The sequence below is a fragment of the Heterocephalus glaber genome, unplaced genomic scaffold (genome assembly GCF_053883595.1).
Source record: "Heterocephalus glaber isolate CG9 unplaced genomic scaffold, H.glaber_assembly_v1.0 deba00001587, whole genome shotgun sequence".
Classification (NCBI taxonomy): Eukaryota; Metazoa; Chordata; class Mammalia; order Rodentia; family Bathyergidae; genus Heterocephalus; species Heterocephalus glaber.
This window is the reverse complement of record NW_028258365.1, coordinates 2,640,698-2,662,460: the sequence shown is the minus strand read 5'-3', so window position 1 is coordinate 2,662,460 and position 21,763 is coordinate 2,640,698. Positions and strand designations below refer to the sequence as shown.

The 21,763-nt window shown below is 40.3% G+C and overlaps 1 protein-coding gene across 10 annotated transcripts in view; it reads right to left on the bottom strand.

The window, feature by feature from the left end:
- Gab1 (GRB2 associated binding protein 1) overlaps positions 1–21,763 on the bottom strand; it is a 140,953-nt gene that overhangs the window by 81,449 nt on the left and 37,741 nt on the right. The window contains exon 1 of one of the 10 annotated variants that reach the window (XM_087193334.1): positions 10,819–12,149. The exons of the other annotated variants lie outside the window; for them this stretch is intronic. The gene's annotated coding sequence lies outside the window, so the exon portion shown is untranslated. Of the gene's footprint in view, positions 1–10,818; positions 12,150–21,763 lie in introns of those variants that run through there. 10 annotated transcript variants of the gene reach the window in all.

Genomic DNA, 21,763 nt, shown 5'->3' with positions numbered 1-21,763 from the left:
AAAGAAAAGCAGCACCCTAACTGTCACCTCAAGACCCCTGAGGAATCTGGAAAGCATAAGAATATGAACGTCACTAACCTGTATTCTTCCTGCTGTCTGACAAGGACCTACTTACATAAATTAAAACCTTCATCACCATTTACCACCCTCTTCAGATAGCAATACCAAATAAGTTTCTGTAGTCTCATGTTTTACCACAATTTAATTATCTTTTGAAAATCAAAAGCTCTATTTCAATAATGCAGAATTTATTTTAATACGTGCAACTAGAAAGTTGGACTTTAAGCAGCTTACCTTGGCTTTTGATACCACCAACTCAATCTACAAATCCCATCTCTTAGAAGTTGCTCCTTATGAATAAGCACGTAGACAAAATTTGGTTCCAAGCATATACTGTTAATTATTTTGCCATTTTAATGGGGGGAAAAATAAAAACTGAGAATTCAACTTGCTTCTACTTTCTTCTTTATTAACTTGGGTCCATCTGCTTAAAGTAACTGAGCTATTTTTGGCAGTTAGGCAGTAGGTTACTTATAAAAACAGAAGCTGATGCCTTCTCTTAAAGATTACCCCAGTATCAAACATATGAGCATTACTTTCATTCAAAACTGCTCAGTGAACGTTACTTGGCAAACCTAAAATTGCAGATTTTTAAAAAATACCATGCAGCAACTCAAGACATCATTTACTACTTCTAATTGTTTTTAGCAGTTGCTAAGCACACATACACACACACACACACACACACGCACGCACGCACGCACACAGAATTTGAGGAAATTTTTGCAAGCATTTAACAATATTTACTATACCATTGGATCTTTACTCCCAACTTGGTTGTCTTTTTTCTGCTCAGAAAAGTTCCTTTCTTAGTAAATGTTTACCTGAAGTACTTTCTTTTAAATAGAGAAACTCAGTTATTTTACCTGTGTTTTCGCTTTGGTGACATTAACATGTCAGTAGTAATCTTAATGACTATGTATGTTCTTTTCTTTTTTACACAGAACAAACTTCATTTTTTAAAAAGAAACTCCAAGATGATGTTTCCCCTGTGCAGTTCCTCCTCATCTCTACCTTCTCTTTTATGCTGTGAAGTAATGGAACTGCTCCCAAAAAAGACAGTTTTTAGAAGTCAGTGTACTTTGTCCTTACCAGGCCAGAAAAGGGGTTACATTTAATTTACAAAGCAACCTTTTCTTTTCTTTTTTAAAATAAAGTGCTTTTTTTGGTTTGGTTTGATTTTTTGAGACAGGGTCTCACTATGCAGTTCACGCTGACCTTGAACTCACTATGCAGTCCAGGCTGGCCTGCCTTAGCCTCCCGAGTGCTGGAATTACAGGTGTATACCACCCTAAAATAAAGTTTTCTTGGGGGGACAGAGTGTTATTTCCAATACATTTATGTAATATGTACTGGTCAACTCAGAGTTATTAATGTCTCCATCTCCTGGTCATAAGTTCGTGTTCATAGCTAAGATAGGGAATCGACCTAGACGCCTATCAATGGATGAATGGTCCATTAGCCAGTTTTTCATCGCTCTGACCAAATGCCCAACACAAACTGCATAAAGGAGGAAAGGTTTATTTTGGCTCACAGTTTCAGGTTTGAGTCCATGGTTGTCTAGGTCCAAGGCAGAAACATCAGGCCAGAGGGCCTGGCAGAGGAAACCTGCTTAACTCGTGGGATCCAAGGGGAGAGAGAGAGAGACAGAGAGAGGAAGGGGCTAGGGACACAATATACCCTTGGAACTCAGATCCCCAGGGATCTAATTCCTCAACTGGGCCCATCTCCTAGGATTTTAGACAGTTAAGTCAGGTAGAAATGTTCGAGGCAGTCAGACAGCGCTAGGCCCTCGAGACACTCAGTGCAAAAGATGAAAACACTTTACAACTGTGGCTGGAGGCACATCTGTTGGAGGCCAGGGCTCAATATAAAGACAGAATGACAAGGCCTACATGCCTCCCCAGGGGACAAGATAACCGGCATCACCTGGTCCAATAAAGTCTAAACAGACATCAGTCACTCTGGTGGGTGACCAAGACCTCCAGATCCATCCCTTCCTTAAAAAGGTCCTTGTTCTTTGCGCGCACACTTGCTACATGACCTGCTTCCCCACTGGATCAATACCGCCTAAGCAGCTATACTTGTAATCTTATTGGTTGATCATAGTTTTGACCCATGTTATACCCACCTCGAGACAGTGCTCTATAAAACTTCCTCTGTGAAGTGTGGTCTGCTGTAACCCACTTTCAGGTCTCCTCCTATCTCCCAGAAGCCCTCTCTATCTCTCTCTCTCTCTCTTCTTCTCTCTCTCTCTTCTCTCTCTCCCCTCTCCCTCACTCTCCCTCTCCCTCTCTCTCTCAGTATTTCTACTCTTAATCTCTATAGTTCCTTAGAATTCATTCTTTGATTTTAGGGAATGCGAAATTGTTGGACCTGACATCTCACAGGTTGAGTGTTATACTTACCTCTCCTATATCACTGATAGCCTGGTCAGTTATAAGCTCATTAATGGATTGACCACTGATGAGGTTAGTGCTCTCATGATCCAATCACCTTCTGAAAGCCCCACCTTTGACTACATGAACATTTGAGGGATTTTTTTTTTTGGTACCGGGGATTGAACTCGGGACCTTGTGCTTGTGAGGCAGGTGGCAGAACCACTGAGCTAAATCCCCGGCCCACTGGGGGATATTTTTGATCCAAACCATAACAAATGGATAAAGAAAATGTGGCAGATATACATGGTAGTATATTAGTCTACCATAAAAAGAATAATATTCTACCACTACAGCAAAATGGGTAGAACTGGAGGACATCATATTAAGTGAAATAAGCCAGACACCGAAAGACAAATACCACGTTTTCTCTTATACACAGATTTCTAAAAAATCAACTAAAATTAATAATATTGGTCACTAGAGGCCATGGGACAAGGAGTGGAGACAGCACATGACTGGATGGCTGGTGCCCAAACACTGTTAGATAGAAGCAGTAAGTTCTACGAGAGAAAGGGCCAGAGCAGTGACATGGACGCAATAGTCTAAGTACAGTATGTTGTATGTATGTACAAACACCAAAATGAAACCCATTAATCTGTAAAGATGAGGTAAGTTCTGGTGTTCTACAACACATGGAGGGGACTACAGTCTACAACAACCTATTAAATACTTTATAAATAATAGGAGAGGAGCTACAAGTCTCCAAGTACAAAGTAATGCTAAGACTTTCTTGTCAGCCAGAGTGGCTGGGTGAGAGCACGGAAGGACACTGTTAACCAGGAGTCACTTCTTTCAACATCTCCCATCCTTTCTGCTGCTTTCTACTTATCTTTTCCTTTCTCTCTTAAGTTTTACCTGGATTTGAAGATTGATATTTAAAGGACCCTCCCTTTCCAATAAACTCTGGCCCCTTACGGGAAACTCAAGTTCTGTGTTGCAACAACTCTATTTTCTCTTCTCCTAGAACAAAGATGCTTAACTCCTTATTTGAAATATTATTTTCAACAAGTAACAGAGTTGTTAAGCGCCTTGGTGCAGGGTATCAGTTGCTCACCCAAATCTGTTTTCATTTCCTCCAGCAAATGAGCTGTAACTGGGTACACGGTCACGTAGCTAGAAAGGACACTTCTCAGCCTCTCTGGCCACCAGCCATGTGACTTCGATGGCCCCAGCTGAAAGCCAGTGGCAGAACGTGAGTCTTCTCTGGCTCTAGGCCTACAGACACTGAGCACGTTGCCCCACAGTCTTCCTCTCCCTCCTGCTGGGACACGGGGAAGCCCAGAACCCACCTCTGCTATGTACAAGAACTCAGATGTAGGGAGATGGACGAATACCGTGGAAGGAACCTCAGTTCCTAAAATTCTGCAAGAAGCACAACTGTTCTGCAAGCCTGTGATGCTCACCTTGTTATGAGCAGTAAGTTTAGTTACATGCCCTTTGACTGACTGATTATACTTTGCAGTCTCTTTGTTTCAGCAGCATAAGCTTTATCACAGTACACAGTATATACATTCACTACACTCAGCTCTGCTCTCAGTGCCTTCCTTGAATTATCTCATTCACAAGTCTCTGAGAAAAGCACTAAAACAACAACAAAAAAGAAAAGTAGTGTTGCTACTCAAAGGGTAGAGTCATTGATTTTCCAAGGACAAAGGGTAGAGAAACATGGCAGGTTTGACTGGTGCAAAGGTCAAACAGCTAAACACTATCACATATTTCCTAAAGGGAAGCCTACTATTCAAATTATTACATTCTAATTGAGATTGATTTGTTCTATGGTATCTCTTACGTACCTGAAAAAGAAACATTATGAGCTCAAAATTCAGGGATATAAATTATATTTGCTTTGTTCACAAATACCTTTGATCTACTGCTAGCTGAAGATCAAGTTTGTGTAAAACTCAAAAACAGTGAAGGAACTGGACACCAGAACAAGAAATACCTTCTGGATGAAACTTTCTACTCCATTTCTAAAATTCCATGATATTCCACACCAGGCCTAGCTCTGCACCCTATTTCAGCACTGTAAAATACTGGATTATTAATTCAAAATGAACTCGCTCTGGCTGCATTTCATATTATTTATTATGAAAGAGCCCATGAAACACTGTTACACAACACTGGGATTTTCCCAGTACTATGAGGCCACATACTTCCAGTTCTCCCAAACTTTTAAAACCAGAAGAGGTGCCGGGGGTTATGAATTGGAGGAGGCAGACAGAGTAAAGGGAGGAGAGGAATGGGAAGATAAGCGCCCTTTGTCTGTACATTTAAAAAAATCACTTTGCGTAAGAATGCTTTCAAGTTCCAGAAAGCTCTTATAATTAAATACTATCACCCACTTATTTATTCATTTAACAAATATGTACTGAGCATTTACTGTCTGTTTAGTACTCTCCTGGACACTCCATATAGAACAGTAAGGAAAAGTAGAATTAGAGGCAAAGACAAAGCAGAAACTTTCATACAATGGTAACGTTCTTCCCCCCTTAACTTAAGCGTGAAAAAAACCTCCAGAATGATCTTACTCTTTAGCAATCTCAAAATGCACAAAACCACAAGGAAAGAGGCCCAAAGCTTGCTTTCCTTCCTGTCAAACATCCCAATGATCACTACTGCATTGAAACCTCAAGTGTCCACTACTGAACTCACAGGGGAAGCCCTACTGTTACACTGAGGTAGTAACTTTCTTACAGTGCCTTTCAGAAGGTTTGAATATGCATTTAAAATTCATGCTTACCCATCTGCTTCTCAACATTGTCACCAGCCTCACTAGGTTTTAATTAATAGGAGATGAGTGAACAACGTGAGTTCTTTGCCAGTATAAGCAAGTATTTCATTATTTATATTGGTTTCCTCATTCTATGCTTGGTTAAAAAGTCAGAGGAAGAAAAAGGGTTGGCACCCTATAGGGTAAATCATTTTTATAAAAATAAAAGCTCTTCTTACACTTGATTACTGACTGTGGAAAGACGAAGGTGTAAAAACACTACCTTCTGTGGGTACAGAGTGATTTTTGCTGGACCTTTGAATAGTCAGGTATGTCCCTGGCAGCCTGATGTAGAAAATGTTCCACTCCTGCTCTGAGGAGTGGCTTAGGCAGCTTTTCTGCAGGAGGCCTATGTATGGCTCTCAGAAGGGTCTCTGCCCATGCATTCCACCTTATGCCTCACAAAAGCACACTCCAATTTCTAGCTCAGTCATGGCTTTTCAGGGAAGTGTTTAAAACTTTCAAATAAGAACCCATTCAAATGCTCTTGGGGGTCTGAAGAAAAAGCTTAAAAATGTAGTTTTCTTTCGTTAAAAACTACCTAAAATCACTCTGGGATCTTAAAATCTTAACCAGCACTCATTTCCAACATGCTTATTAGAGTTCTATTTTCATCTGGACTTAAATTCTTCAGGTATAGTAACTGTAATTTTTATAGTAGGAGGCAGTAATTTGTTGCTGGCCCTGTTTGTAGACAGCAACATTATCGTACTGACCAATAAGGTAATTGCTAGACACTTACTAGATGAAAGGAAGGCTGCACAGCTCTGTCAGATCTAGACCTGGCCTCAGATCTAGTTTCTGCAAAATCAGTGACAATCACACACATGAGATATAAACAGGGCCAAATGAGCAGTCAAGGAAGGAGTGCTCACCCATAGACTTGGGGAAAAGGCTCAGCTGGGGAGGGAGAGACAGATGTAGGAGATACCCAAGCGCAGTCAGAACCCTCCTGTGCCTGCCACATGCCAGTAGTCCCAGGTCCCCAGAGCCTCTGGACAGAGTGAGGCAGAGGACACAACAAGAGCAAATACATGGACAGAGCAATGCCCAGAGGGGGCATGAGTTGCTTCTGTTAGGCTGGACTCCAGAGTATATAGGAGAGTATACAGGATAGGAAATGAAGACTGGGGCCATGGAGTAGGAAGACCTTAAGTGACAAAGCAAGGAGGAGTTTGGCCTCTATCAAGCAGGTAACCAGGTACAGGAACTTGCTGGAAGTTTTTTGCAATAAGAGCAACACGTACAGGAAGTGACTCTGGAGGAGGCTGAGACTCCTGGAGGGAGGGCGAAAAAGAAGTCATGGGTGGAGAGGGGCCAACCTACATTCCAGCCATGAACCCAGAGTCAAATGCACGTGATCTGCAGGAACTGGTGTGTGTGTGTGTGGGGGGGGTGTCCTTGGGGGCTGATACTCCACTTTAAACACAGAAGCTCACATGAGTATGCAATCTTTTACGCACTCTCTCTTTACCTTCACCAGGTTACCTCCTGGCTGGTTCCTTACATCTATCCCTGATCATTACTTATCCAACAGTCACCTGCACACCAACTCCCTGTACGCACGTGGGATGGCAGTCCTTCATAAGTACAAAGTCCGAACTCTGCCTTTCCTGCTTACTATGTCCCAAACCATGACACTGAGTATGGGTTGTTCCTCTAATATTCATTTCCCCATTTTCTATAGCAGAAGTCAGCAAGCTTCTGCTAATGGTCAGATAACAAATAACTTTCGGCTCTGCAGGCAAATGGTCTCTGAAGCAACTATTTAACTCTCTCACTGAAACATGAAAGTAAATAAAGACATTCATAAACCAACAGGCATAGCTGTGTTCCAATACAATATTATTTACAAATATAGGTGGCAGGCCGATTGACATTCAGACCACTACTTCCTCATTCTTTTTCTGTAGTAACAGATTTAGCAGGATGTCTGGTTTGCTAAAGTACATTATTTCCATGCCTCTCTTGCAGCTAGTTGTGCTCATGTGCCAACTTCTGATCATCCTCCTTCTCTTGGGAGGAAATGAAATTGTAGGGACACATCTTTGACTGTGGAGGAACTTCTCTGACTGTGAAGATGACTGTGGCTCTCAGAATGGCAGAGAAACAACCGGGAAGGAATCTGTCTACTGAGGAACCATATTAATTATGGAACAGTGTGGATTACTTGGACTGTTCTGATAAAGATAAAAAGCACTGGGCCGGGGATTTAGCTCAGTAGAACCGTGCCTGCCTTGTAAGCACAAGGTCCTGAGTTTGACCCCCCCCCCCAAAAAAGATGAAAAGTGCTAAAGCCTTTTTACTTCTTTAAGTCACTATATTTTGGACACGTATTAATAAAGATTTTGCATTTTCAAGTTCAGCTCAAGGCACAAAGCTACAATTAATTTAGAAAGGAAGGGGCCGGGGACTTAGCTCAGTGGTTCTGCCACCTGCTGCGCAAGCACAAGGACCTGAGTTCGGTCCCCAGTACCAAAAAAAAAATTTAGAAAGGAAAGTAATTTTGTTTCAAGACTACAGAACCCTAATGATCAATCATACGGCCACACAGTGTGGTCAAATGACTTGGCACAAATCTACGATTACCACAGTAACTAGTATCTAGTAAGGGCTTACTCTGTGCTACGTGCTTATACAAGCTCTCACTTGTCTTTAAAGTAAATGTTGTTATGGTCACTTAGATAAAGTTCAGAGAGGTTATAAAATATGAGCAAAGTGACGATGTTCCTAAGTAATTGCACAGAGACACAAATTCAGGGACATCTGACTCTTAGACACATTCTTTTCCCCAAATCAATTCACTTGTGTCCACTGCAATCCACAGTAATATTACTGGTCAAATATAGGGTGTTATTTGGAGATGGCTCTAGGTTTCAGTTTTCAACCTGAAAACTGCCAATACAATCCACTCAATGACTGATGGCTTTGGTTTAATTATTACTCCCCTTTAAGAGCCAAGTAAACCAATGACATGAGGTTAAATGACTTGCCCAGATTCCTCTGAAAAACTTTGAGCGTGTCATTAAATGGATTTCATCAGACAGCCCGGGTGGCTGCCAACCAGTCCCTGCTAGTGTCATCATGTCCTCTTCCAACTGCCCTTTAGAAGTAACAGCATGAAACTTCTACAACACCAGGCTGAGCAAAGCCTGCACAAGTAGTGGCAAAATCCACTAGCAAAACGGAAGAGCTTTTCTCTCCAGGAAATTTGGAATCATCAACATTTGCTATTGCCCCTCGTCTGTCGCATGTAGCATCTATCTCTGCTGGGCTTGGCACCCTTCATGGCTGCCATCTGGTTCCATTTCCATGGCTGCCTTGGCCTTTCCTGTCCTGTAAAGCCTGGAGGACCAAGGAAAGTCACGTTTACCCCAAAATGAAAGCACGGCCAATGGCACCAACTGGTCCTGGTAGAGGAATCCAAAATTTAATTGCAAAAACCTTGAACCTTATTTCAAATTTAAAAGGAAGGACTGTTTCAAAATCAGCTTGATACTTTCAATGGAATAAAAATTGATTCTTTTGAAAACTTCACTAATTTAACAACTATGAGGAATAGCCAATTAAACATTATTATAATTAACTTGCTACATCAAGATACTGTTTGTTATAGAAATGAGACAAAGAATAAATAAATCTATCTTGAGTAAAGCATAAAATTTGCATGTTCTAAATTACTCTTTTAAGCCAATTATTTTTAAAATTAGGACAGGAGACATCCCTGAAATGGATGTTTTTACTTTATTGAGTATCTTTCTTTAACTCTTTCCAGAACAAAACTATAATACACACAAAACTATGCAGCTATTTAAAAGAATATTTTGGGATATGGAAAATCTGCTCATATATATTATGTTTCTAAAAAAGTAAGTTTCAAAACAGTTTATAGTAGTTATTAAAAGAATGGAGCTGAAAATTAATCTGGAAGTAGATACTTCAACATTTTAACAGCACGTTTTCCCTGGTAGAATAAAAAGATTTTTTTCTTTATATATCTAGATTTGAAAATTTATGATATCATAATAGTACATATTTTTATTCTGGTGGTCCTGAGGATTGAACCCAGGGCCTCGTGTACACTAGGCAAGCACTCTACCACTGAGCTACATCCCCAGTCCCAGTGTACATTTTTAAGAAAATGAGGAATGAAGAATATCATGACACTAAGGGCACAGCTTCCTCCTTTCGTTGTGTTCTTTAAGAGGATGCAGAATGTGGTTTAGGGGATGGATCAAACTGAGCTATGTGTAAATCATATATAGAAATCTCAGAAGAGCTCCTGAGATTAAACGGCACATCAAGTTTCAATGATCTGATGGTTTCAGAAAGATCAGAGGGTACCATAACATATCAAAATGCAGAATCTCTGGAGACACAGTCCAGAGTCATTACAATACAGAGCTATTATCTACATTTTATCTCCACTAAACTGACATTTAAAATGGAGAGGGGAGTGTGTGTAGCACTCCAACATCTGTGACACATCATTATGAGAGAATAATATTTCTAGGAATTATGATTCATGATTACTGCTTTTAAATTAAGTAAACACCAAAAAACTATTATATTAAATATCAGTACATGTATGTCACAATGTAGTAGCAGCTGAAGTTAACAAGAAATCAGTTTTCATTTCACAATGGGTGTTTCTAAAATTATAGAGAAGCCCCACAATTTGAAAACAGAAGTCAGAATGAAGTTTAAATCTGGAGATTGCCAGCTTCCTTCCCCCACCTACCCTTACCGATCACAAGGCAAAAGAAGGTCTGAGGCCACATATTTATCTGCAGATACTGCAAAAAAAAATTTTCACTGCTCAAGCTAACAAATCGCTGCTCCATGTTCACACTGCAGGTCACATGATCCTCGAGTGCTCTTTCTCAGACTCTACCTTTCCCTGACAAACAGTATCTTCTTTCACAAAGCCCACTAATCATCAAAGCCTCAGCTTTAGCTCCCAGGCTTTTTAAAGGATGGGACCTCTTTAGAGAGCAAAACAGGACTTGGGAAGAATATTTCAGGAAAAAGAGAAGGTAGGGGGTTCCAGGAAAATTCCTGATAAAATTCCATTGCTTTTTCCAAAACAACAAAAAAATAGTTTCCCAAGCCCCAAATACAAAAAGCCGAGCAGAAAATGAAAAATATGTTGTATTCCTGAGGGAAACACATTTTCATTTGCTATTTCAATGAATACTTTCTCCACAGTGTCCTTTCATCTACAGAAAAAAGAAAAGTAAGAAAGAAAAACTGACACAGACTGAATAACTCCCAAATAACTTAGTATGTTATACAGGACCTAAAGAAACAGACAGCTCCGTTGAGATTCTACCTGCCTTACATGGACAGATAATCAACTGAAGAGATTTTCAAAAATGAAACAATGGAGAAAGATGCAAAACAGCATGAGCCCTCTAAGCAGAAAATAAGCAAAATGAGAGCCCAGCAGGATAATGACTGTATCCCAGTAAGCGAAAACAATATCACTATGATACTAAATAGGATTCTGATCTAGTCACCTAAGAATGATGAAGAAAACAAACACACCTTTCATGTGGGCTGCCTAAAGGGGCAGCTTCCTCGGCCCTCTGACTTCCATCATCCTGTTTCTGACTAGAGTCTAGGAAAGTAATATACGACCTCAGTAATGGTGCCTGGCCTGCACCCAAGGCAGTGACTTCAACCTCTCCACATTAATAACAAAAGCCGCTGAGGGGACACGTGGGAGAGTGCACGAGATGAAAGGCTCTGAGAGCAGAGCTATCTCCTATTAGAGCAGAGGGCCAAGTACTGCTCAGAAGCAAGAGCTTCCAGCGCTGAAGTACTGGTGGTCCTTCGAAAGCCGATGGCCACCTCATGCAATGTTCAAAAACAGTCTGCAGAGAACTCCAACAACAAAACAATCCTCACTGAAACAGACTGAGGCAAACAAGGCGTGCTATGTGCAGGGACTGTTCTAAACACCTTATACAACTCAAGGCTCCTCGACTGACAGCAGACCCTTGAGGTAAATGCTGCCAGCCTCGGTTTACAAACCAGAAAATAGGCATTAGCAATAAAAGATGCTTCAGGATCAGACTGGTTGACTTGAACGCAAGCTGCTGGCTTCAGAAGCCACAGGCTCTCTGTCTCACATTGAGTACGGCTGGTACCACACCCCAAAACCTCAAAGGGTCTCAGACACTATAACTCCTAGAGCTATGTTCTGGGGCTGCTTTCTGGAAGAGGGGAAGGGCAAGACGGGTACTTTCAGCCCCTTCAGAAATGATAAATGCTCTACTCTGTCATGTGATACAAGCATCATTATGATTATTCCCATGTAAGACAGATTCTGAGGGGGTAGGTTTCTTGCATAACACTAATGAGAGGTAGTGCTGGTATTTGAACCTATGTACAGGGCCCATATTCCTCCCACTAGAATAACTGTAGCACCTCCACAGTGACAGGTCCATCCTGTAAATGGGTGACTTATCCAACAGCCAGAGATGATCCCCCAAACTTTAACTAATTGTTATATATGAATGCAACTTGTACTATTGAGAGGAACATGGAGAGGGAAAGAAATTCTAATACAACAGCAACAAAGCTCTCAAACTATAGGAAATTCCCCCAGTTAGTTAAGAGAAAACATATTTGGTGTGCATACATTTGGCATTGCTGCAGAGAACTATGAACCCTAAGTATACAGTACTATGTATTTCTGGTAAAAATACACTAAACATCTATAAATCGTATTACATTTTCTTTTGGGTTTTTGTTATTAATTTTATTGGTATATTTCAGGTATACAATATAATGACATTCATCATTGGGAATTTGCAACTTTACATAATCTATCTTGGTTCTTATATTTTCCCCATTCACCTGCCCTCCCTTCAACCCCTCCAACACCTTCCTATTTACATAGACTTTGTTCCCATGTTTTTCATTTTCTCATATAAATTCCATTCCCTTCTTTCCTTTCCCCTACCCCTCCCATCTTCCCTTCCCCTTTGGACATTTTCTTCCTGTTTCACATTATCTATTTCACATTTTGAACTTTATTTACACTTTCAATTTCTCACACCAGAGAAACTATTTGGTATTTACACGTGTGTCCTATTTATTTCTCTTAAGAGTATCACCTCAATGTGGATCCCTTTAACTAGAAATGTCTCTAATTTCTCATTCTTTATGGCTGAGTAGTACTCTGTTTTATTTAAAAAAACACATTTTCTTTATCTAATCTCCAGTTGATGGGCACTTGGGCTGCTTCCAAGTTTTAGCTATTACAAAATGTGCCACTATGAACATGGGTGCACATACATCGCTGTGGTATGATTCTTTTAATTCTTTGGGTACAATACCAAGCAGGGGAATAGCTGGGTCAAATGGGAATTCCAGTCCTAATTCTTTGAGGTATCTCCATACTGATTTCCACAGTGGTTGCACCAGTCTACACTCCCAGCAGCAGTGGAGCAGGGTTTGTCTTTCCGCACAGCCCTGCCAGCATTTGTTATTGGTTGATTTCATGATAGCAGCCACTCTTTCTGGGGTGAGGTGGAATCTCAGCATTGTTTTCATTTGCATCTCTCAAATGACCAGTGATGTTGAACATTTTTTCATATGTTTCTTTGCTATTTCTACTTCTTTGTCTGAGAAATGCCTGTTCATTTCAGATGCCCATTTTTGGGTTGGATCTTTAAATGTGGGAGGTCTGATTTGTTTAAGTTCTTTATAGATTCGAGATAGTAGATTTGTCTGAGGAACAGCAGGTGAAAATTTTTTCCCACACTGTGGGTTGTCCCTTCACACTGTTGGTGGTTCCTCTTGCTGTGCAGCTTTTTAATAAGAAGAGATCTTACTTGTTGATTATTTGTGCTAGTTCACGGCCAACTGGGGTTTTGTTCATAAAATCTTTTCCTATGCCTATGCCTTCAAGAGTTCTACCTAACCTCTCTTCCAGCCGATTTAGTGTTTCTGTTTTAACATTTAGATCTTTAATCCATTTCGGTTTTAGTTTAGTACATGGTGAGAGATACGGGTCTAGTTTTAATCTTTGGCAAGTTGAAACCCAATTTCTCCAGCACCATTTATTAAAGAGGCTATCTTACCTCCAGTGAGGGTGTTTGGCTCCTTTGTCAAAGATGAGGTGGTTGAGTGTGTCTGGAGTTGTTTCTACATCTTCTAATCTGTTCCACTGGTCCTCAGGTCTGTTTCTTTTCCAGTACCATGCTGTTTTTATCACAATAGCTTTGTAGTATAGTTTCAAGTTGGGGATTGTGATACCCCCTGCCATGTCTCTGTTACCTAGAATTGCTTTTGCTATTTGGGGTCTCTTCTTGTTCCAATTGATTTTTGGATTGTTTTCTCAAGGGCATTTTTAACATACTAGAGAAACAAGAAAAATTCTAAGGCTAAATTCCTTTGTAGAGTCAAAAGTTCTTTTACAATAATCATCTTCTAACTTCTTTCCTTAGTCCTTGAATTTTCAAAAGCAGTTATATTCTATATTAGGTACACTTTCCAGGGTATATAATAATCCAAATTATGTTACCTAAGCTTGGGATGGAGTCTTGCATTAAAATGGAAGGGACAGACCATTATATGGTTCTGCCTTTTTCTAACCTGTGGTTCTAGGGATTGCACCACTGCCTATCACGTCAGCATAAAAGTAATTTATGTTTATGGCCTGGCCAAGAATATCTTGAAATAAAAAGACTAGCAGGGAGCAAAAGCCTGATAATCAAAATTAAAATAGTGTAATGAGATTGTGGCTCACAAAAAGTACAGATAAGAGGGTGTCAAGACTCTATAGTCTCTTTTTATGAAGAAGAAACTGAGGCCCAAGACTTACATGATCTTTTCTAAGTCTCAACTAAAGTCAGTTGAAGAAACAGAACTAGAACTTAGTACACTAACACACCTACATCAGTACAGAACAGATTCCCTCTACTGATGTAACGTAATACTGTACGCTCCAAAAGAGGAGGAACTGTGTCATATTTCTTGTTTCCACTACTCCTACTAATTGTCCTGCTTAATAAATACTATCTCGTCCTGTGGTGGGAGGAGGGACTCCCAGGTGGTATAGTAGGGTACCTCTAATTTTATTTTTAGTCTCTGTAGACTGATAAATTCTAGGGTCTCAGCAAATGCTTATACAAAACAGGGAATAGAGGAGGTGAAAAGACCCGGATAGACTGTCTTCAGGATGTCCTCTGAAAGGACTCAGATTGGCAGGCAGGAGACATTGCAAATCAGTTAACTTATCCAGCATGAGACTCCTCCAGTCCAAAATGAAAAAAAAGTCACACTTCTTGATCTCTAAATTCTCTTCCAACATTAAATGTTATTATTCTGTCTGTTCCTTGAATTTTATAACTTTCATAAAAAAATGAATATTTTAATAAAACCTTCTCGATATGACTCTTTGGTAGATTGTACACAAGTCGTCTCCTTCTCCCTCCCACCTCCAGTGCAGAGAATGAGGCAGAGAACAGAGCAGCTCTGGTCCGCAATGGCCAGTGGGTCCCCCCACGTTTCCCTAATACTAGTGTTACCCTCAAAGCTCCCCGCGTTTGGGGGATTAGGACCAGCGCACTTTTAGTGAGATTAAGGCTGGGTCAGTGACATAGAAACAATGTTGGGAGGCCATGGCCCCCCAGACTGGCTGCCTGTTCCACCCGTAATGAGGCCTTGAGCAGAAGAGCCACTCAACTGCAGGGGCTAGGGGTGTGAGCTGGTCTGAGGCCAGAGGCACAAAGTCAGAGATAGGGCAGGGCTTGCAGGAGAGAGCCCCATGTGTATCCTGAAACTGGAGGTGATTAACAGATACTCAGACAAGGACAAAACAGGAGGGACTGAGAAAAGAGAAAAATGAGAGAAAGAGAGAGAGAGTAATTACTTTGGAAACTCCAGTCTACTCCTCCCCAGAAAGCAAATATTTCTGTAATCTATGTGATTCAAAATAACATGGATGTATTACATTTGTGAGCTATGTGGCACTTTGCTAATTGTTGTTAAGCATGAAGAGTTTTGCTACTAATGCACAAGTGTCAAGGAAGAGAAAGGCATGGGCATAGGATTTTTATAATTAAGAAAACAACCAGAATGACACTGTATCTTTTATAGGACTTTACAGTTATAAATCACTTTCCTCAAACTACTCCCATGGCATCTGAAGATACTGAGGCTCAACAAGCTGATTTACAGCTAGGTGTCATGGTGCACGGTTATAAACACAAGCACTCTGGAAGGCTGAGGCAGGAAAATCACAAGTTCAAGCCTAGCCTAGGCAATTTAGCAACCTAGAAAGACCCTGTCTCAAAATAAAAAATTTACAAAGGGCTAGAGTTACAGGTCAGTACAAAAGCCCTGGATTCAATCCCCAGTACCACCACAAGAAAAAGAAGGGGGGGGGTGGAGAGGGAGAGGAGGAGTAGGCTGATTTACTTGGCCAAGATGCCTGAACTGCACTGCTAAGTAAGATACCTTCCAGTCTGCTTGGGAAGCTCTTCCACCAAAGTCTCTTTAAAACTAGTTGTCCTCCGAAACCACCTTTTAAGATAAATGAAATTTATTCTTTAATTCTGAAAAGGGTTCGGTTTTAATTCCTAGCACTGAAATTAGTTGCAGATTAAATACCATTAAATACCAATGTTTTGATACTTGCTCTATACCACTGCCCTGTATTGCAAAGCATGTTAGTATCTGAGGTGTTGAGTAATCTTGTGAGGGCTCATCTGGAAGCTTTCCTACCATATATACTATTCTGTGGCTTCTATGAGAAGCTCCGTTCCAAGTTCCAATCACCCGACTTAAAGGGGATCATTTGGAACACAGGAACATGGCTAAAAATACCACTCCAAACTCAAGAAATGTCTTGGATTTCACATTTCTTTTTCATTTCACTTAAACATACACAGACATACACAGAGCCTGTTTTCACAGAGCAGCATTTACAGCATGCAAAGCTAAGAATTTCAACGTAACAGAAGAAATTTCATAAAACTCCCACATATAATGATGGACTACACAGAAAGAAAAAATGGAGAAGTCCCCTGGGCCCCAAGACTGTGCCAAGACCTCTGACGTCCTCATGTCTTCAGGACGCTACAATTACTCAACTCAGAAACCACTTTTAAGAAAAATCAATTTAATATTGCAATGTTCCAAAAAGCTCAAAAAGACTTCTTGCCAGAATAACTAACTTCTTGAGGGTCTCCAAAGGATTTGTTCTAAGGAAAGTGTCTCCTTGCTAAGGGATTTCAAATACTAAAAACTGTAACATTTTCAGGTATTAATTTTCAACAAATCACCAGCCTATATGGTTGAAAGTTTGTTCATTGAGAATTAGGTCAAATTGAGTATTTACAAAATAACATTTAAAAAGAGATAAACCAAAGCATAGCTGTACCGGTATCTATTAAAGTCTCCAGAATATTAGAATAAGTTCAATTCACAAATTCTCCTGATGCTATTAACTTCACTTATTAAAAATAGATGTAGCCACAACTTTTTAGATGCATTTTTGTTGTTGTATAAGTTCGGATATGTCTGTATAAAGCTTACACAAAACCAAACAAAACAAGAACTATCCCATTAAATACAAATACAAATATTGCACTATCCACCAAAAATCATGGAAAAGAAAATCTGTCAGATTTTACACTACCTCAAATAACAGATATCGTGTGGATCCAGTGGCTCAGTATCCTTCCATTTTCTCTTGAAAAGACAGACGAGGAATGATAGGGATCAAAATAAAAACAGCTTCTATGCATAAGAAATTCTAAAATGCTTAATTTCTGTGGCAAGGCTTCTCAGTCAGCTGATCCTCTATCATGTTTGATGAGGTACAACATAAACCTGTTTAAAGGTATTTGTAATCAAAAGGTACAAATTGTGAGAACCAAGTTCTCTTGGTGATTGAGATAAGTCTTAAAATAACCACAAGCGGCTAATATTTAATTTGATATTGTTGCCTTTACGTGAGAAATCTTAGTAAGATACAAAGTACCCTTATATAACATAAGTAGAGCAGAAATATCTTAGCAGCTATTTCTCTATCATCATTATATCTACTTTCTAGATATAATAAGCAAGTCTTTTTGAAAGGCAAATTATTGTTACTTTAAATACCCTTTTCTCTTGATACACGTACTTAAAATAGGCTAACATGAAGCCCATACAACTGCACAGGGCTGAGCCAGAAATCTACTCATATTCTAATGAGTTTGCTTTATTCTCCTGAATCTGAAAAATGTTCACTATACATCTTAAATTATTTTCTAGTGGTGCTGGACATAAGTTTTTCTGGGATGTTAACCACTACCCTCTTGTTTATCGATGTCTATAAGTTTATGCTTCCTTTCAGTTACTTGAAAGTAGACACATGTTCATGATCTGTAAACAAACTTATAACAAATAATCCTACAGTCCCACAACAGTATTACTCTGCATGCTTGTATTTTTTCTAATTCTCTCAGATCACAGTTTCTTCATGGAAAACAACAGTGTGTTGGGCTGGAGTGGGGTGGGGCGTGCTGCAGGAGACAATGCTGGATGGCATCTACTTCCCTTCCAAAGCTGAATTTCTACTCTCTGCTGGTCTCACCCAGACCTGAGTACCTGCACAGCGGTAGGAAGCACCTGAAGGTGGCTGTTTTGCCCCCTGGGCACAGGTGGCAATGTCTGGAGCATTTTCGTTTATCATGGGGGTGTGCTCTTGGCATCTAGGGACAGAGACCCAGGCTATTGCTGATGGAACATCCTACAGTGCAGAAGGCAGCCCCACAACAATCACATCAGTACTCCTGCTGTGGAATAACAGGCTCGGCTTGGGAAACTAAACAATCTGTCACATTCAGAAAACTGTGGAGGCCACTTCCTGAAACATCTGCTACGTTCCATAGTCTTCATCAACTTAAGGGTCTTCCAGGGTCAAACAGGAAGCAGAAAGAAATACAGCTTATTCTCAGCTCTTTTTCTTCCCTATCTCCTGTCACAGAATGACCAGTGCAGAGAAGTAATCGAAGCAATGGTCCTTGCCTGCCAACTCCTCCCACCTAGCAAAGGAGACAAAGGGCCTCCTGACCACCCAAGTGCTAAGTGCTCAGACAGAGAAGGAGCAGATGGGCTTACAGAGGGCCCGGGATCCTCAAAAGGAATCAAAGCATCATTTAACCAGCAAATAGGGCTAAGGAGCCTTCACTGCAAGATCATTTCAGCTGCAAAGTTTGATTGTGTTAAAATGTATTTTGAAGGGCTGGTAATGTAGCTCAGTGGAAGGGCAGTTGCCTAGCATTAATGAGGGTCTGGGTTCGATCCCCTCACTGCAAAAAGAACAAATGTTTTCAATATACCAAAATGATCACAGTTGTTCCTCAGCCATGAATATCACTCCCATCTTTCTAAGGGAGGATATACTCAAAGGCTCCTCTAAGAAGACTAACAAGTGTTTGGAGGATTACCGGGCTTACTGGCTCTACAGTTTCTCTTTGTAGGGGCAAGTGAGTAATGAAGGTCTAGCAGTCAGGGCAATGACTGCCCAGTGCGTGTCACCCGCGTTCTAGGGTGCTTTGGGACGTATCCAGGGAGCGTTGCAAAGTTTCCTCCAAACTAAGACCTTTTTGAAAGTAAGTTCAAGGTATTCACTAGATCAGTGATGGAGAACCTTTCAGAGTTTTCAGTGATACAACTGTGGCACGCATGCTGCAGATTCGCCACCAATGCACTAGGCCGATGACCACTTCCACAGCACTGCTTGTGAAGCCACCTCAGTTACACAACAATACCCACACAAACTCAGTAGTAGCCACAGATTGTAAATGTAAGGATGACTGCTACTGTTTTAGTCAAAATTCATTTAGAGTCCACAGGAAAGAAGTAAGAGACTCGGTATGAAATTCACACTGCACATACTCAAGCAAATGCCAAATGTGCAAAACCCGAACACACTGTGTGAATCTCAAAAGTAAGATTCCCACGACAGTATACACCAGATGGGATTTAGCCTTTTGTGTGTAGCACACAAAAAGCTGTTAAGCAGATTCTTTTCCTTAAACTTAGCTAAGATACTGATCCTCCAATCAGCCTAAGCACATGTCTACAACTCACACCCAATATGAATTCTCAGTTAAAAGTCACTTGACTTTATAGATTTGGCATGTTTTACAATATTCTGGATCCATGGTCACTTTGGTACTAGTTAAGAGGCAGCTTCAGTAACTCTCCTCTAGAAAGTCACGCTGTCAGCAAGAAAGAACAGGTTCTTGGGCATTTATTAAAATGTTGTATATTTCATCTAGAAAAATCACATAAAATAGCACACTAAACTCCTTGGAAAACAAAAATACTCCCAGGCAGAATAAAGTCAATACTCTCCTTGTCTTCATTTAGCCTAAAAATATGGAAGCACCTAAAAGAAAACACTGTAGCTCACAAATTAAAACAAATTAAAATCCAAAACCTGGAGCTTGCAAATTAAAAACCCAACCAAAAACATGTACTAATGCCTTGGAACTGAATGCAAAAGAGTCTACTCCCTGCAGGAAAATCAGAAAGGGCAGGTAGGGCCCAAGGGCAGCCTTCTACTTTCTCCTAAACTTCAGCAGAAAAAAGATAAAAATCCTAGAGAAGGTAATACAACTTTCACAGAAGTCAGAAAGCAGAGCTACCTCAATGGTCTAGATTTGATCAAGGAAGGGACTTAGAACTAAAAATGGTGGCACACCCTGAAAAGAGAGGACAAAGAACACTTTACCTTATAGCCACACCTTATCCAAAGGAACCAAAGAGCCATGACCAACTGTACATGAAAGCAGAAGTTCCACAAAAGATGAAAAGGACAAATACACAGAGAGTAAGTTGTGCAGAGGTGAGCCTGGGACCAAAAATCTATCTCAGGTGTTTGAGTAGACAGACTAAAGACTTAAGAGTGGCAGGGATGGATGGCAGTCACATTCAAATATCACTTTGAATTATTCTAACTCTTCTTTTTATAAGCCTGGTATCCGATGGAAATGCTATGATCAGTATTTGTCTTCATTTCTTGGCAATGTCTAGATCAAATCAGGAAATGTAAAATGGATGACATAGTTAACAGTGTTCATGATTATCTTCAATGCCGTCCTAACAAGAGGACTGAATTATTGGATTGCTGTCATCCAAAAGAATGGTCTGCTTTCATTTTTCTTTTAATTAGTCAATAATATTGGTCCTATAGATGAAATCTGAAAGTGTGCTTACTGATTAATTAACAAAGTTAGATGAAAGAATATTCAAAAGGATCTTATCGTAGAATACTGCATGGATGGCAATGAGGTAACATTGTAATAGTTTAGGTTCTATGTGTAAGTACACACATAAATTGTACAAACAGAAATGCTGGACATCTGGCTTAACAGGACTTCAACATAGGAAATCAGAAGTAACACAGCTGTTCGTTTTTTTTTTTAAGAAAAGGAAATTGAATCCCTAACTAAAATGAAATAACAGATCAAGGGAAGAAAAGAGTCAAATAGGCATTACTTAAGTGGAAACCACATCTGGAGAAATGAGTTAAATTCTGGGAGCAGCATTTTAAGAAGAAATTAATTATCTGGAGAAAGATAAGAATGGTCAAGAGTATAAAAGTCATGCCATGTGAGAAACTGTTGACAAAACTGGGAAGGTTAAGCCTAGAGAATACTCCGTGGGAATATGATGCCTTTCTTCAGCTATTTAAAAGGTTATGCTGGGGACATCCCCTGAACAAGCTTCAGTGTGTCAGTGTCTCTCCAAGACGTAAATGCAATACTCCAGCCAGCTGCTCAGTGAGAAAGCAAACCCTGCCTCTCCAATACTGGGCATACTATTCACACAGCCTGAGGCAGAATTAGGCTTTTTGGCACTGTGTCACACGGTTGACTCATCATGAACTGAAGCCCAACTTAAACCGCAGTTTTCCCCTGTGATCACAGTTCACTGCTGTTGGTCTAGGCAGTTATCACCAAGAGACAGCACCTGTTTGTTCAGTGTAAGTCTTTTACCCCTAGTATGTAAGCTTCAGGAGGGCAGAGGCTTAGATCGCTTTACAGCTCATACTCAACACAGGGAATAATAATCCTGGCTCACAGCTGACAGTCAGCAAACATGCTGAATAAATGAATGACTGTTAAACAAGCAAGCTACCATAGAGACAAAAACACAGGGAAAGAGAGTAACCTTGTTCTGTGTAGCTCCAGGAGAATTAGTGAGCACTAGACTTCATAGGAAGGCAGATGTCAATGTGAAAACCCTCCTTATGGAGTTATACTACAGCAGAACAAAATACTCCTTAGAGTAAGATTTTGCTCTCCATAACTGAACATATTAAACTACCGTAGATGTTGAATGAATATGAAATCTGTATTTTCAGAATGCTTGAACTGGGGAGCCTCAAGTATTTCTGAGTCACTGATTGTTCACAGAGTTCCTTAATATCGGCGGGGACGACAGTGATGTCCCATTAGGAAGACATCTTCAAGCA